Source organism: Tenebrio molitor, chromosome Y (assembly GCF_963966145.1).
Source record: "Tenebrio molitor chromosome Y, icTenMoli1.1, whole genome shotgun sequence".
NCBI lineage: Eukaryota > Metazoa > Arthropoda > Insecta > Coleoptera > Tenebrionidae > Tenebrio > Tenebrio molitor.
The window spans coordinates 3,808,217-3,822,488 of record NC_091056.1 but is presented as its reverse complement, the minus strand read 5'-3'; the positions used below and the strand labels follow the sequence as shown (position 1 = coordinate 3,822,488).

Sequence of the window (14,272 nt, the reverse complement as noted above, 5' to 3'; positions counted from 1 at the left end):
CTGCACTTCTGGAATCGACCGAACGCTGCACTTCCGGACCTGAATGAACGCTGCACTTCTGGAATTGAACGAACGCTGCACTTCTGGAATCGAACGAACGCTGCACTTCCGGACCTGAATGAACGCTGCACTTCTGGAATTGAACGAACGCTGCACTTCTGGAATCGAATGAACGCTGCACTTCTGGATGGGACTTGGAAATAATTTCTACATTTTTCGTGGACGCCGCACCACCGGACCCGAACGAACGCTGCACTTCTGGAATCGAACGAACGCTGCACTTCCGGACCTGAATGAACGCTGCACTTCTGGAATTGAACGAACGCTGCACTTCTGGAATCGACCGAACGCTGCACTTCCGGACCTGAATGAACGCTGCACTTCTGGAATTGAACGAACGCTGCACTTCTGGAATCGAACGAACGCTGCACTTCCGGACCTGAATGAACGCTGCACTTCTGGAATCGAACGAACGCTGTACTTCCGGACCTAAACGAACGCTGCACTTCTGGATGGGACTTGAAATAATTTCTACACTTTTCGAGGACGCCGCACCACCGGACCCGAACGAACGCTGCACTTCTGGAATCGACCGAACGCTGCACTTCCGGACCTGAATGAACGCTGCACTTCTGGAATTGAACGAACGCTGCACTTCTGGAATCGAACGAACGCTGCACTTCCGGACCTGAATGAACGCTGCACTTCTGGAATTGAACGAACGCTGCACTTCTGGAATCGAACGAACGCTGCACTTCTGGATGGGACTTGGAAATAATTTCTACAATTTTCGTGGACGCCGCACCACCGGACCCGAACGAACGCTGCACTTCTGGAATCGACCGAACGCTGCACTTCCGGACCTGAATGAACGCTGCACTTCTGGAATTGAACGAACGCTGCACTTCTGGAATCGAACGAACGCTGCACTTCCGGACCTGAATGAACGCTGCACTTCTGGAATCGAACGAACGCTGTACTTCCGGACCTAAACGAACGCTGCACTTCTGGATGGGACTTGAAATAATTTCTACACTTTTCGAGGACGCCGCACCACCGGACCCGAACGAACGCTGCACTTCTGGAATCGACCGAACGCTGCACTTCCGGACCTGAATGAACGCTGCACTTCTGGAATTGAACGAACGCTGCACTTCTGGAATCGAACGAACGCTGCACTTCCGGACCTGAATGAACGCTGCACTTCTGGAATTGAACGAACGCTGCACTTCTGGAATCGAATGAACGCTGCACTTCTGGATGGGACTTTGAAATAATTTCTACATTTTTCGTGGACGTCGCACCACCGGACCCGAACGAACGCTGCACTTCTGGAATCGAACGAACGCTGCACTTCCTGACACGAACGAACGCTGCACTTCTGGATGGGGCTTTGAAATAATTTCTAAATTTTTCGTGAACGCCGCACCACCGGACCCGAACGAACGCTGCACTTCTGGATGGGACTTTGAAATAATTTCGACATTTTTCGTTGATGCCGCACTACCGAACAAGAACGAACGCTGCACTTCTGGATCGGACTTGGAAATAATTTCTACATTTTTTGTTGACGCTGCACTTCCGGACCTGAATGAACGCTGCACTTCTGGAATTGAACGAACGCTGCACTTCTGGATGGGACTTTGAAATAATTTCGACATTTTTCGTTTACGCTCCACTTCCGGACTCGAACGAACGCTGCACTTTTGGATGGAACTTTGAAATAATTTCGACATTTTTCGTTGATGCCGCACTACCGAACACGAACGAACGCTGCACTTCTGGATCGGACTTGGAAATAATTTCTACATTTTTTGTTGACGCTGCACTTCCGGACCTGAATGAACGCTGCACTTCTGGATCGAAATGATGTTGCGATTATATCGTCTCGACAGTCCGATGCGTATCTACGGATCGACATACGATCCGGACCTCTTACTTTGGCTTGAAGTTAGTCAGTCTGTTTCATATTTTGTTTTACTTCGTGAAATCGTACTCGACGGTCTCTCGTCCGAAACACTTCGAGATCCGTAAAAGAAGATATTCAACGATGTTTCTAGTTTATCAAAAGTGAGGGAAATTCCTCAGAACTTTTTCTTGTCAAATCTCGTCCCCTTTAATGTTCTATTTCAGTCGGGCGATCAAATCTGTCCGCGACCGCCTTCGAGTGGTTCCCACCCACCGGCACGTCTATGATCGTAAACGACTGTCCTCGCAGCACGGTACCCCGTTCCGATGGAACCGGTAATACACATTACGAGTATATCTGCTTGCATACCATCTTGCGAAACTAATTCTGGTAATCGATCATTTTCGGTTTGTTCGTGTTTCGTAGTCTCATATCTGACTATATAAAATTCGTAAATTGGAATGTTCGAATATTCTATTTTTTTATTCGAACAATCCGATCTGGTATTTTTACAATTCGAATAGGTATTAGAACATTGCCGAATTATTGTTGAGTATTGCGTTTCGCGTGGGTTATTCGGCAGTTTGCTTGTTCGAAATTAGCACAGTAACGGGCATTTATTTTTGTTTTTTTCTTTTTGGGATTGGAGAGTAGGTATTCATATTATTGGAATGCCTCCAATTTTTTTTTTTGACTGAAATAATTTCGACATGGACGCTGCACTTCTGGACCCGAATGAACGCTGCACTTCTGGATGGGACTTTGCAATAATTTCGACGTGGACGCTGCACTTCCGGACCCGAATGAACGCTGGACTTCTGGATCGGACTTTGAAATAATTTCGACATGGACGCTGCACTTCCGGACCCGAATGAACGCTGCACTTCTGGATGGGACTTTGAAATAATTTCGACATGGACGCTGCACTTCCGGACCCGAATGAACGCTGCACTTCTGGATGGGACTTTGAAATAATTTCGACATGGACGCTGCACTTCCGGACCCGAATGAACGCTGCACTTCTGGATGGGACTTTGAAATAATTTCGACATGGACGCTGCACTTCTGGACCCGAATGAACGCTGCACTTCTGGATGGGACTTTGCAATATTTTCGACGTGGACGCTGCACTTCCGGACCCGAATGAACGCTGCACTTCTGGATGGGACTTTGAAATAATTTCGACATGGACGCTGCACTTCTGGACCCGAATGAACGCTGCACTTCTGGATGGGACTTTGCAATAATTTCGACGTGGACGCTGCACTTCCGGACCCGAACGAACGCTGCACTTCTGGAATCGAACGAACGCTGTACTTCCGGACCTGAACGAACGCTGCACTTCTGGATGGGACTTTGAAATAATTTCTACATTTTTCGTGGACGCCGCACCACCGGACCCGAACGAAGGCTGCACTTCTGGAATCGGACGAACGCTGCACTTCCGGACCCGAACGAAGGCTGCACTTCTGGAATCGGACGAACGCTGCACTTCCGGACCTGAATGAACGCTGCACTTCTGGAATTGAACGAACGCTGCACTTCTGGAATCGAACGAACGCTGCACTTCCGGACCTGAATGAACGCTGCACTTCTGGAATTGAACGAACGCTGCACTTCTGGAATCGAATGAACGCTGCACTTCTGGATGGGACTTTGAAATAATTTCTACATTTTTCGTGGACGCCGCACCACCGGACCCGAACGAACGCTGCACTTCTGGAATCGACCGAACGCTGCACTTCCGGACCTGAATGAACGCTGCACTTCTGGAATTGAACGAACGCTGCACTTCTGGAATCGAACGAACGCTGCACTTCCGGACCTGAATGAACGCTGCACTTCTGGAATTGAACGAACGCTGCACTTCTGGAATCGAATGAACGCTGCACTTCTGGATGGGACTTGGAAATAATTTCTACATTTTTCGTGGACGCCGCACCACCGGACCCGAACGAACGCTGCACTTCTGGAATCGAACGAACGCTGCACTTCCGGACCTGAATGAACGCTGCACTTCTGGAATTGAACGAACGCTGCACTTCTGGAATCGACCGAACGCTGCACTTCCGGACCTGAATGAACGCTGCACTTCTGGAATTGAACGAACGCTGCACTTCTGGAATCGAACGAACGCTGCACTTCCGGACCTGAATGAACGCTGCACTTCTGGAATCGAACGAACGCTGTACTTCCGGACCTAAACGAACGCTGCACTTCTGGATGGGACTTGAAATAATTTCTACACTTTTCGAGGACGCCGCACCACCGGACCCGAACGAACGCTGCACTTCTGGAATCGACCGAACGCTGCACTTCCGGACCTGAATGAACGCTGCACTTCTGGAATTGAACGAACGCTGCACTTCTGGAATCGAACGAACGCTGCACTTCCGGACCTGAATGAACGCTGCACTTCTGGAATTGAACGAACGCTGCACTTCTGGAATCGAACGAACGCTGCACTTCCGGACCTGAATGAACGCTGCACTTCTGGAATCGAACGAACGCTGTACTTCCGGACCTAAACGAACGCTGCACTTCTGGATGGGACTTGAAATAATTTCTACACTTTTCGAGGACGCCGCACCACCGGACCCGAACGAACGCTGCACTTCTGGAATCGACCGAACGCTGCACTTCCGGACCTGAATGAACGCTGCACTTCTGGAATTGAACGAACGCTGCACTTCTGGAATCGAACGAACGCTGCACTTCCGGACCTGAATGAACGCTGCACTTCTGGAATTGAACGAACGCTGCACTTCTGGAATCGAATGAACGCTGCACTTCTGGATGGGACTTGGAAATAATTTCTACATTTTTCGTGGACGCCGCACCACCGGACCCGAACGAACGCTGCACTTCTGGAATCGAACGAACGCTGCACTTCCGGACCTGAATGAACGCTGCACTTCTGGAATTGAACGAACGCTGCACTTCTGGAATCGACCGAACGCTGCACTTCCGGACCTGAATGAACGCTGCACTTCTGGAATTGAACGAACGCTGCACTTCTGGAATCGAACGAACGCTGCACTTCCGGACCTGAATGAACGCTGCACTTCTGGAATCGAACGAACGCTGTACTTCCGGACCTAAACGAACGCTGCACTTCTGGATGGGACTTGAAATAATTTCTACACTTTTCGAGGACGCCGCACCACCGGACCCGAACGAACGCTGCACTTCTGGAATCGACCGAACGCTGCACTTCCGGACCTGAATGAACGCTGCACTTCTGGAATTGAACGAACGCTGCACTTCTGGAATCGAACGAACGCTGCACTTCCGGACCTGAATGAACGCTGCACTTCTGGAATTGAACGAACGCTGCACTTCTGGAATCGAACGAACGCTGCACTTCTGGATGGGACTTGGAAATAATTTCTACAATTTTCGTGGACGCCGCACCACCGGACCCGAACGAACGCTGCACTTCTGGAATCGACCGAACGCTGCACTTCCGGACCTGAATGAACGCTGCACTTCTGGAATTGAACGAACGCTGCACTTCTGGAATCGAACGAACGCTGCACTTCCGGACCTGAATGAACGCTGCACTTCTGGAATCGAACGAACGCTGTACTTCCGGACCTAAACGAACGCTGCACTTCTGGATGGGACTTGAAATAATTTCTACACTTTTCGAGGACGCCGCACCACCGGACCCGAACGAACGCTGCACTTCTGGAATCGACCGAACGCTGCACTTCCGGACCTGAATGAACGCTGCACTTCTGGAATTGAACGAACGCTGCACTTCTGGAATCGAACGAACGCTGCACTTCCGGACCTGAATGAACGCTGCACTTCTGGAATTGAACGAACGCTGCACTTCTGGAATCGAATGAACGCTGCACTTCTGGATGGGACTTTGAAATAATTTCTACATTTTTCGTGGACGTCGCACCACCGGACCCGAACGAACGCTGCACTTCTGGAATCGAACGAACGCTGCACTTCCTGACACGAACGAACGCTGCACTTCTGGATGGGGCTTTGAAATAATTTCTAAATTTTTCGTGAACGCCGCACCACCGGACCCGAACGAACGCTGCACTTCTGGATGGGACTTTGAAATAATTTCGACATTTTTCGTTGATGCCGCACTACCGAACAAGAACGAACGCTGCACTTCTGGATCGGACTTGGAAATAATTTCTACATTTTTTGTTGACGCTGCACTTCCGGACCTGAATGAACGCTGCACTTCTGGAATTGAACGAACGCTGCACTTCTGGATGGGACTTTGAAATAATTTCGACATTTTTCGTTTACGCTCCACTTCCGGACTCGAACGAACGCTGCACTTTTGGATGGAACTTTGAAATAATTTCGACATTTTTCGTTGATGCCGCACTACCGAACACGAACGAACGCTGCACTTCTGGATCGGACTTGGAAATAATTTCTACATTTTTTGTTGACGCTGCACTTCCGGACCTGAATGAACGCTGCACTTCTGGATCGAAATGATGTTGCGATTATATCGTCTCGACAGTCCGATGCGTATCTACGGATCGACATACGATCCGGACCTCTTACTTTGGCTTGAAGTTAGTCAGTCTGTTTCATATTTTGTTTTACTTCGTGAAATCGTACTCGACGGTCTCTCGTCCGAAACACTTCGAGATCCGTAAAAGAAGATATTCAACGATGTTTCTAGTTTATCAAAAGTGAGGGAAATTCCTCAGAACTTTTTCTTGTCAAATCTCGTCCCCTTTAATGTTCTATTTCAGTCGGGCGATCAAATCTGTCCGCGACCGCCTTCGAGTGGTTCCCACCCACCGGCACGTCTATGATCGTAAACGACTGTCCTCGCAGCACGGTACCCCGTTCCGATGGAACCGGTAATACACATTACGAGTATATCTGCTTGCATACCATCTTGCGAAACTAATTCTGGTAATCGATCATTTTCGGTTTGTTCGTGTTTCGTAGTCTCATATCTGACTATATAAAATTCGTAAATTGGAATGTTCGAATATTCTATTTTTTTATTCGAACAATCCGATCTGGTATTTTTACAATTCGAATAGGTATTAGAACATTGCCGAATTATTGTTGAGTATTGCGTTTCGCGTGGGTTATTCGGCAGTTTGCTTGTTCGAAATTAGCACAGTAACGGGCATTTATTTTTGTTTTTTTCTTTTTGGGATTGGAGAGTAGGTATTCATATTATTGGAATGCCTCCAATTTTTTTTTTTGACTGAAATAATTTCGACATGGACGCTGCACTTCTGGACCCGAATGAACGCTGCACTTCTGGATGGGACTTTGCAATAATTTCGACGTGGACGCTGCACTTCCGGACCCGAATGAACGCTGGACTTCTGGATCGGACTTTGAAATAATTTCGACATGGACGCTGCACTTCCGGACCCGAATGAACGCTGCACTTCTGGATGGGACTTTGAAATAATTTCGACATGGACGCTGCACTTCCGGACCCGAATGAACGCTGCACTTCTGGATGGGACTTTGAAATAATTTCGACATGGACGCTGCACTTCCGGACCCGAATGAACGCTGCACTTCTGGATGGGACTTTGAAATAATTTCGACATGGACGCTGCACTTCTGGACCCGAATGAACGCTGCACTTCTGGATGGGACTTTGCAATATTTTCGACGTGGACGCTGCACTTCCGGACCCGAATGAACGCTGCACTTCTGGATGGGACTTTGAAATAATTTCGACATGGACGCTGCACTTCTGGACCCGAATGAACGCTGCACTTCTGGATGGGACTTTGCAATATTTTCGACGTGGACGCTGCACTTCCGGACCCGAATGATATTACGATTGTTTCGTCTCGACAGTCCGGTGCGTCTCTACGGATCGACATACGACCCGAACCTCTTACTTTGACCGGAAGTTACATATTTTGTTTTACTTCGTGAAATCGTACTCGAGGGTCTCTCGTCCGAAACACTTCGACATCCGTAAAAGAAGATATTCAACGATGTTTCTATTTTGTCAAAAGTGACGGAAATTCCTCCAAACTTTTTCTTGTCAAATCTCGTTCCCGTTAATGTTCTAATTTATTCGGACGATCGATTCTGACCGCCACCGCTTTCGAGTTGTCCCCACCGACCGGCACGTCTATGATCGTAAACGACTGTTTTCGGAGCACTGTACGCCGTTCCGATGCAACCGGTATTACACGTAATGGGACCGTCGTGTATGTCTGGTTGCATACCGTCGTTGGAAACATTTTCTGGGTCCCTCTTTGTAACTTTCCCGGCGCATCCACCATTTGTCGATTAGTTTCGAAGGAGCATTTTTGATCAACTTTTCGGAAGTGCAGCGTTCGGAGGAGCCCTTTTGAACAAACATCTCCGGAAGTGCAGCGTTCGAAGTGTCATTTTTGACAAATTTTCCGGAAGTGCAGCGTTCGAAGACTCATTTTTGACCAACTTTCCGGAAGTGCAGCGTTCGAAGACTCATTTTTGACCAACTTTCCGGAAGTGCAGCGTTTTGAGGAGCACTTTTGACCACACATCCCGAAGAACAGTGTTCGTGTGGACATTTTTTTCACAAAAAAAAATTCATGAGGTCATTTGAACGTCAACATTCTTGATGGAAGAAGAGACGATTTGTATGGGCTAGTAATATATAAGTAATATATAAGTAATATATAAGTAATATATAAGTAATATATAAGTAATATATAAGTAATATATATAAGTCCGATCCGGAAGTGCAGCGTTCAAAAAAATTTTTGTAAAATATCTTTTATCCTCTTCTATTCCCCTTTTTCCTTTTTATATACTTTATATTAAATTCCTTTATATATATATATTTATCTATCTATCTCTCTATCTCTTTTTATATTAATACTCATTTTTTTATTCTGTAAATTTTATTATCTCCTTGAAAAACTCTTCTTCTCCTTTTTCCTCCTCCTCCTCCTCCTGGTCCTTGGCCCCTCCTCTCTCTCTCTGGTCCTCTCCATCCTCTGGTCCTCTCCTCCATCCTCTGGTCCTCTCCATCCTCTGGTCCTCTCCTCCATCCTCTGGTCCCCTCCATCCTCTGGTCCTCTCCATCCTCTGGTCGGCGGTCGGTCGGGTCGGTCGGGTCGGTCGGGTCGGTCGGGTCGGTCGGGTCGGTCGGTCACCATGTTTATTTTTATCGTTCGACTATTGCAGAACACTGCAATCTGTCTGTCTGTTGACACACCAAGCTCTCTTTCACATTCATTTCGTTCCGGGCCGTTTCCAAAGTAATATTAGACGTGCCCTTAAGAACGATGAATTCATTTCGACACCTCTGCTAATTTTGTTTCTTAAGAGACGTGCTGCTCTCCATAAGTGCATCGAGTAGTGCAAAACACCGCCTGACCACTTTCGACAATCCCAGCTCTCTTTGCCATTCAATTATTAATTTCGTTCGGTTACGGGCCGTTTCCAAAATAATATTAGACGTGCCCTTACGAACGATGAATTCATTTCGACACCTCTGCTAATTTTGTTTCTTAAGAGACGTGCTGCTCTCCATAAGTGCATCGAGTAGTGCAAAACACCGCCTGACCACTTTCGACAATCCCAGCTCGCTTTGCCATTCAATTATTAATTTCGTTCGGTTACGGGCCGTTTCCAAAATAATATTAGACGTGCCCTTACGAACGATGAATTCATTTCGACACCTCTGCTAATTTTGTTTCTTAAGAGACGTGCTGCTCTCCATAAGTGCATCGAGTAGTGCAAAACACCGCCTGACCACTTTCGACAATCCCAGCTCGCTTTGCCATTCAATTATTAATTTCGTTCGGTTACGGGCCGTTTCCAAAATAATATTAGACGTGCCCTTACGAACGATGAATTCATTTCGACACCTCTGCTAATTTTGTTTCTTAAGAGACGTGCTGCTCTCCATAAGTGCATCGAGTAGTGCAAAACACCGCCTGACCACTTTCGACAATCCCAGCTCGCTTTGCCATTCAATTATTAATTTCGTTCGGTTACGGGCCGTTTCCAAAATAATATTAGACGTGCCCTTACGAACGATGAATTCATTTCGACACCTCTGCTGCTAATTTTGTTTCTTAAGAGACGTGCTGCTCTCCATAAGTGCATCGAGTAGTGCAAAACACCGCCTGACCACTTTCGACAATCCCAGCTCTCTTTGCCATTCAATTATTAATTTCGTTCGGTTACGGGCCGTTTCCAAAATAATATTAGACGTGCCCTTACGAACGATGAATTCATTTCGACACCTCTGCTAATTTTGTTTCTTAAGAGACGTGCTGCTCTCCATAAGTGCATCGAGTAGTGCAAAACACCGCCTGACCACTTTCGACAATCCCAGCTCGCTTTGCCATTCAATTATTAATTTCGTTCGGTTACGGGCCGTTTCCAAAATAATATTAGACGTGCCCTTACGAACGATGAATTCATTTCGACACCTCTGCTGCTAATTTTGTTTCTTAAGAGACGTGCTGCTCTCCATAAGTGCATCGAGTAGTGCAAAACACCGCCTGACCACTTTCGACAATCCCAGCTCTCTTTGCCATTCAATTATTAATTTCGTTCGGTTACGGGCCGTTTCCAAAATAATATTAGACGTGCCCTTACGAACGATGCATTATTTTATCACCTCTGTTTTTCTCTTATTTAATTTGCCTTATTTGATCCTTCATTATGTTCAGATCCATTTGTCTTTCTAATCCTTTTTAATTTCTCACTATGCGAATACAATCCCCCTTGTATATACGGATTTGGTCACGCTAGAGGCATGACGATACGGATCGAAAGCGGACAGCCGAAAGCCGGACCCCGACGCGGCGCTGCCCGGCTATGCTGTATTCAGGTACTTTCGAGTGCGAAATCGAAACGTCCCCATCGCCTTTACTCCGGCGGTGAAAATAATTTTCCGATTTTTTCAACGGGGATCTGCCGCCATTTTCGTTCCGCCGCTGTCCGTGATGAAAAAAAATTTTTTTTCAAATTTTTGAATTTCCAACGCTGCACTTCCGGATTTTACTTTGATGAAAAAAAAATTTTTGATGCTGTACTTCCGGATTTTTTACGATAAATCGGTAACGTTTTTGTTTCAAAATATCCGGAACTGCAGCCTTCGAATATTTCCTTTTCGGAAAAATCCAGAAGTACAGCCTTCGGAAGTGTTTTGGTGCAGATTTTGTTTTTTAAATTTTTACTTCATCTTTCAGTTCACATGTGGAACCTGAAAAATCGAAAAGCCGGAAGTGCAGCGTTCGAATGGTTTTTTTTTAAGAAAAATCTAGCTGACTGATTATTGAAACAAAGCATTGGGATGGCCCAGGAGGATGTTGAAGCAATTCGATGTTTGTCCGGTAGCTCTGAATAACGACGTGAAGAAATTCAAGCAAGCGCGGGTAAACGGCGGGAGTAGCCGTGACTCTCTTATTAGCACGGATAAACGTGGGACCTGAAATATCGAAAAGCCGGAAGTGCAGCGTTCAGATGTTTTTTTTTTTTGACGAAAAATCTAGCTGTCTATCTGATTATTGCAACAAGGCATTGGGATGGCCCAAGAGCTCTGAATAACGACGTGAAGAAATTCAAGCAAGCGCGGGTAAACGGCGGGAGTAGCCGTGACTCTCTTATTAGCACGGGTAAACGTGGGACCTGAAATATCGAAAAGCCGGAAGTGCAGCGTTCAGATGTTTTTTTTTTGACGAAAAATCTAGCTGTCTATCTGATTATTGCAACAAGGCATTGGGATGGCCCAAGAGCTCTGAATAACGACGTGAAGAAATTCAAGCAAGCGCGGGTAAACGGCGGGAGTAGCCGTGACTCTCTTATTAGCACGGGTAAACGTGGGACCTGAAATATCGAAAAGCCGGAAGTGCAGCGTTCAAATGTTTTTTTTTTGACGAAAAATCTAGCTGTCTATTCGATTATTGGGCTTGAATGAATTTTTCCGGAAGTACAGCATCCCATTTTATTTCCAAATTTTCGGATTTATTTCCGTTTTGCCGTCGATGTGCAGACTAGAAAAATCGCAAATCCGGAAGTGCAGCGTTCGAGGATATAGAAAAAAAATCCACGCGGCAATGAGAATAAAAAAAATTAAAAAAAAAAATTAAAAATCGCCCACCACCGATGAGATGTTGTTTCGACATACTAATACAACATGCTATTGCAAATTTGTGTATCTGATTGTCGCATCCCTCGAGGGGGTCCGTGTTTCATACCTCTCAGCACAGGAGGGACTGCTGCTTGACGGTAATTAAGTTTGCAAAATATGATTTTGCTGGTTCCAATTGGTCCGTGTTTCTTTGACTTTTCATCAAACGTTTGAGTTTGATTAGTCGTCTTGGGCTGTTTGCAAAATTTTTGACTTTGCCATTAAAGCACTGTCAGGGCTCCCTCTTTTGTGGTTTTTGCTTATGGTATTTATGTATAAAACGATACAACGTAGTAACCTATTTCTGTATGTTTGCTTGCTTTAAGCTTTGCTTTTGGTGTGTATGTATAATTAACACGTCGTAGTAACCTTTTTTCGTTTGTTTGCTTGACTTGTTTTAAGCCTTGTTTTTGGTGTGCACGTATAATACACGTCGTTGTAACCATTTTTGTTCTCTGCTTTGCTTTGCTTTCGGTATGGATGTATTAATGAATACTTCGTAGTAACCATTTTCAGTTTGTCTGCACGTTATGCTTTTGGTACGTATGTCGATACAATACTTCGTAGTAACCATTTTCTGTTCGTTCATTTTTCTATTAGTTTATATTGACCACTCCTTTTCCCTTCCGTGGCAAGTTATGATAATAACTGTAGGGGAAAGAGTTAAGAATATTTATTAAGAAAATCGAGTACGTCTAGCCTACAAGACACTATCCCAAGTTTTAGTACTTTATTCATCATACATTGTGTATTATGATATTATCGTCATGTATTTGAGCATCCCATCGAATGGGTGTTCGGAGGCGCTCGATCAATCACTCGTTTCCCTTCCGTGGCAAGTTATGATAATAACTGTAGGGGAAAGAGTTAAGAATATTTATTAAGAAAAGCGGGTACGTCTAGCCTACAAGACGATCCCAAATTTTAGTACTTTATTCATCATACATTGTATTATTATATTATCGTCATTTATTTGAGCATCCCAACGAAGTGGGTGTTCGGAGGCGCTCGATCACTCGTAGTGGTGGATAAAATTAACCACCGACCAAACTAGACTGTCGAAAATTCGTTTGTCGCAGAAAATTAAATTTTTACGACGCACAAAGACAACAATCTTAGATTCGGTTGCGTTCGAAAAGGGAAGCGTCGTCGTAACAACAACAACCCTAGAGTGAATTCAAATAAACTTAACTCAATCAAGTTTTAGTACTTTATTCATCATACATTGTATTATTATATTATCGTCAATTATTTGAGCATCCCAACGAAGTGGGTGTTCGGAGGCGCTCGATCACTCGTAGTGGTGGATAAAATTAACCACCGACCAAACTAGACTGCCGAAAATTCGTTTGTCGCAGAAAATTAAATTTTTACGACGCACGAAGACACAATCTTAGGTTCGGTTGCGTTCGAAAAGGGAAGCGTCGTCGGAACAACAACAACCCTAGAGTGAATTCAAATAAACTTAACTCAATCAAGTTTTAGTACTTTATTCATCATATTAACGTCATGTATTTGAGCATCCCATGGAAATGGGGGTTCGGAGGCGCTCGATCATTCGTTTCCCCTTCCGTGGTAAGTTATGATAATAACTGTAGGGAAAAGAGTTAAGAATATTTATTAAGAAAAGCGGGTATCGTCTAGCCTACAAGACGATCCCAAATTTTAGTACTTTATTCATCATGCATTGTATTATCATATTTATCGTTATTTATTTGAGCATCCCATCAAAGTGGGTGTTCGGAGGCGCTCGATCACTCGTAGTGGTGGATAAAATTAACCACCGACCAAACTAGACTGTCGAAAATTCGTTTGTCGCAGAAAATTCAATTTTTACGACGCACGAAGACAACAATCTTAGGTTCGGTTGCGTTCGAAAAGGGAAGCGTCGTCGTCGTAACAACAACAACAACAACCCTAGAGTGAATTTATTCATCATACATCGTTTCCCCTTCCGTGGTAAGTTATGATTACTAACTGTAGAGGAAAGATTTAAAAATATTTCTTAAGAAAAGCGGGTATCGTCTAGCCTACAAGACGATCCCAAATTTTAGTACTTTATTCATCATAAATTGTATTATCATATTTATCGTTATTTATTTGAGCATCCCATCGAAGTGGGTGTTCGGAGGCGCTCGATCACTCGTAGTGGTGGATAAAATTAACCACCGACCAAACTAGACTGTCGAAAATTCGTTTGTCGCAGAAAATTAAATTTTTACGACGCACAAAGACAACAATCTTAG

At 45.2% G+C, this 14,272-nt stretch overlaps 1 long non-coding RNA gene across 1 annotated transcript; it reads right to left on the bottom strand.

The window, feature by feature from the left end:
• Positions 1-8,670: 8,670 nt before the first annotated feature.
• Positions 8,671-11,221, bottom strand: LOC138140505 (uncharacterized). Its single transcript, XR_011162523.1, has 2 exons — positions 9,940-11,221; positions 8,671-9,183 (listed from the first exon to the last, which is right to left on the bottom strand). It is a non-coding gene; the product is annotated as an uncharacterized lncRNA (long non-coding RNA).
• Positions 11,222-14,272: the final 3,051 nt, after the last annotated feature.